This window comes from Ambystoma mexicanum, chromosome 1p, assembly GCF_040938575.1.
Source record: "Ambystoma mexicanum isolate Mex_15411 chromosome 1p, UKY_AmexF1_1, whole genome shotgun sequence".
Lineage (NCBI taxonomy): Eukaryota > Metazoa > Chordata > Amphibia > Caudata > Ambystomatidae > Ambystoma > Ambystoma mexicanum.
In genome coordinates this window covers 6,248,655-6,252,617 of record NC_090921.1, presented here as the reverse complement: position 1 = coordinate 6,252,617, position 3,963 = coordinate 6,248,655, and the positions used below count along the sequence as shown (strand labels likewise).

The 3,963-nt window shown below is 50.1% G+C and overlaps 1 non-coding gene across 1 annotated transcript; it reads right to left on the bottom strand.

The window, feature by feature from the left end:
- Window positions 1-1,089: 1,089 nt before the first annotated feature.
- Window positions 1,090-1,161, bottom strand: TRNAC-GCA (transfer RNA cysteine (anticodon GCA)). Its single transcript has one exon. It is a non-coding gene; the product is annotated as a tRNA-Cys (tRNA).
- Between the last annotated feature and the right edge of the window lie 2,802 nt (window positions 1,162-3,963).

Sequence of the window (3,963 nt, the reverse complement as noted above, 5' to 3'; positions counted from 1 at the left end):
AATACCTTTGCCATTTCTGCGACCAGCAGATCGAAATCGTATAAGGCAGGGTGATCGTTTTCCAACAATGGATTTGCCCAAGTGGCAGCTACCCCGGACAAATGAGACAGAAGGAAAGCGGCCTTAGTGACAGAGTCGGGAAAAGCTTGAGGTTTGCATAAGAAATGTAATTTACACTGATTTATGAAGGTGCGATATTTCCGGGGTTCACCCTGGAAGCGTTCTGGAGCAGCAAGAGTGGGAGTCAACGGGAGCAACACTGGAGTGGGAACGGGGGCTGAAGTCGGGGCAGGCTGGGCTGGAGAGGCAGGACCGGGTTCGTCATCATCACCGGGCAAGGGTAAACGTGTACTCTGCAGGGCATCAAGGCTGTGGTGAATGGCAGTCGTGGCAGTGGCCATGTCGGTCCTAAGGGCCTCTAGGGCCTGCATTAACGCGGTCACAGGGTCCCCGGCGGTGGGATTCATAGTCTGAACGAACCGGGAAGGCTTCACAGTCTGTTACAAAGTTGCCGGTCGTGCAGATATGAATATCTCCGTCCCCTAGTACCACACAGGCGATTATATGTGCTACAAGTGTCGCCTCCCCCCTACCGCCGCGTCCTACCAGTGAGTTGGGAAAGTAGGAACACCTGTGCTTTCAGTTTCCAAATGTATAGCTTAAACGAGACTGTGGGCACTGACGCTACTCTTTTAAGGCATGCATATGAATGGCACTGCTGGTAGTGCAGTGCTCACGATCAGAGAACCACATCTGAGACTGGATTCTTTGTAATTTGAGTGATGAGTCCTAAAGAAGAAATCTGCATAGGTAGCACAGCAGGTTAAGTGACTTTTGCAGCGATGTTATGTGTTAAGAGCTCCGTGTAAATACTGACTTCAGAGCTAAAAACAAAAACATGGATGTGATGTGTTCTTCTTTCGAGTTTTCAACCGTAGAGATATTTCAATTTAGAAAATCTAAGAAAGTATTTTAAAGTTCCACATTTCAGAGCAGCGACTGTTCACGGATGTCAGCTTTGCACAGAAAAGAAAGGCAATTCTTAATGAACTGAGAAAGTAAGTTTTAGAATAATAAATGATAAAATGAAGGGGACACCCGGATTTGAATCGGGGACCTCTTGATCTGCAGTCAAATGCTCTACCACTGAGCTATATCCCCAGATGACAGAGGTGCGCCTCTGCTTCTTCTTAACCATTGTTTGTGCATGAAGTCAGCACAGGAGATTGTGCAAGAAAGGGCAGCAGCACGAGTATGAGAGTGACCAGAGAGATGCTTTCCCTCCTGATGGTTTTGCACTCTACTGACCAGGGAGAGGGGGCTTTGGTTGTTTGTTTATTCAATTTGTAGAGCGCACCTGACCCGAAGGTAGCAGGGCGCAGCAAGGAAATGCAAAGCTTACAAAGTTACAGAATGGTAAACAGTATACATTGACAAATGAGATACACAAGTTAGAGCTCAGAATGTGTCGTTACAACATTTTAGCCAAATTATTTACATTGGGTTGTCGATAGTAAAGGGTAGAGAAGGGGAAAGAGGCAAGAGGTGCTATATAGGTCTATTAGGAAATGTGAGCGTAAGGAGACACGCGCTATGGGGCACTCAATATAAGGTGGGGAACAGCAGCTGTATTACTTTCTTTTCCTTCCACCATGTCCCGCTTCCTTTCCCAGTCCCTTCTCCCCCTACCCACTGGTTTGGTTTGTCCCTCTGTGATGTCACTTCTCCCCAGGGGCCCCTGTCCCATAAAGGCGCAACAGAAGGCAAATGTGTTATGTTGGTTGGCGGTATAGTGCCATTACCTCCACGTCCCGCTTCCTTGTCTCAGTACTTACCTTTGAGAGGATCTCCCTCTGCCCAGAGCCCTTTCTAAGCTCTTCTTTGTTGGCTCTGCCCCTTCTCTGGAGGTATAACCGGCCCTTATGCAGGAGGCCTCAGTTTTTCTTCGTACCACCTGGAACATGATGAGCTTCCTGGCCATGCACAGCACAAAGGGTTAAGGTTGGTAGCCCTTTGTTACAAAGTTGCCGGTCGTGCAGATATGAATACCTCCGCCCCCAAGTACCACACAGGCGATTATATGAACACTGCCTGTGCAATCCTTGAGGCCACAGGTGTGGTAGTTCGTCGAGTCTGGAGTCAGGAACTGCCGGAAGGACCCTTTGAGCGCTGTAAGGCAAGGAGGGATTAGTACAAGGCGAAATGCAATTTTACAGAGTATCTAGGAATAGAAACTAAACGTTCTTACCTATGTGTACTGTATGTGTACTGTAGGACCACCCGGAAAGGAAGGAGAGTGATTGGACCTGAGCTCGGGTTCGGATAGGTTTCCACAACCTCTGGTATGATGATGGTAAGCACTGGAGTTTGAAGTGCTTGATCAGGCGAACGCCTAGTGAGAGGTCATAGGCCCAGGTTCCAAAAATCGTGGTTCGTGGAGAAAATCCGTTAATCAGGCCGTGGTCGAGTAAACCAAGAGTTCCAGAGCTAATCAAGGCAAGTTCAGGGTTCAGAGAAAGCAATCCTTTAGGCAGACCGCTGTCGAGTGACCAAAAGTTCCTGGTAAATTCGAAGCGTAGCAATGTCCAAGAGAAAGACCAGCTGTGAAGCAACGTTTCGGTGTTTCTGAATGCATTTAAACCATTGGAGAAAATCACGTGATGCTCAACAAGGAAACGTTGAGGCGTGGGGGTCGTCACGTGATACCGATTGCGTTTGGTCTCCTCACGTGACGATCAGGTCCACACGAGCAACGGTGATTGCGGCCAAATGGGAACCTCCAATTACATTGCCAACGGAGAGAAGGGCGATAGACACCAAGCCTGCCATGGACCCCCCTGACATGACGAGTGCAATGGTGCCGCCTTGTCTGCGCACCCAGAGGTAAGCATCGGGGGCTACGTAATGTGGGTGTGTCGAAACGTGAGTCTGTGGGAAACATAGGAGTTCGTAAGGTAGAGGACGTGGAAGATGTAACAGAGTCCCCCCTCAAAGGCCCACGACCTTGTGGGCAGGAGGGATGGTCCTTATGGAAGCGCGCAACAAGAAGCGGGGCCTGGACGCCCCGAGATGGAACCCAAGAGCGCTCCTCCGGACCGTAGCCCAACCAGTCCACGAGGTATTGGAGCCGACCTCTGTGCAGACGGGAACCCAAAATGGCACTGACCTCAAAGACATCGGGTGTGGAGACTGAAACAGGAGCAGGTGGAGTATGGACCCGGGTAGGGGCAAGGTATGGTTTAAGGAGGGAAGTATGAAAAACCGGGTGTATACGCCAAGCAGATGGAATAGCAAGGCGCAAGGCTACAGGGTTCAGGACTTTAGCAATTCTGTAGGGGCCGACAAAGCGGGGCAGAAGTTTGCGACAGCCAGGGATGTGTACATGGCGAGTTGACAACCAAACACGGTCCCCTACATGATACACAGGTGCTACTGCTCGTTTCCTGTCTGCCTTCTTCTTCATAGCTGTCTGTGCCTCACGGAGATGGATCATGGTTTGGGCATGAACCTCAGTTAGATCGCGGGCACAAGCAGTAGCAGCAGGGGTGGCAGAAGGAAAGTCCGGAAGTAGAAGGGTGCGTGGGTGTTGGCCATACATGGAATTGAAAGGAGAAAAGCCGGTGGCCGAGTGCCATGCATTATTGTAGGCAAATTCAGCGAGATGGAGCAGATCGAACCAGGAGTCTTGATACTGAAGGGTCAGGCAGCGCAAAAACTGTTCTAGAGCCTGATTCACCCTTTCCGTCTGTCCATTACTTTCCGGGTGATAGGCCGAGGAGAAGCGGGCATCAATACCCAGGAGCTTGGTCAGAGAACGCCAAAAACAGGACGTGAATTGTGCTCCACGGTCTGATATGATGACTTGTGGGAGGCCGAAAAGACAAAAGACAGACCTAAAAAACAAACGGGCCAAGGTCGGGGCTGATGGCACGCCAGTGCAGGGAATGAAACGGGCCATTTTAG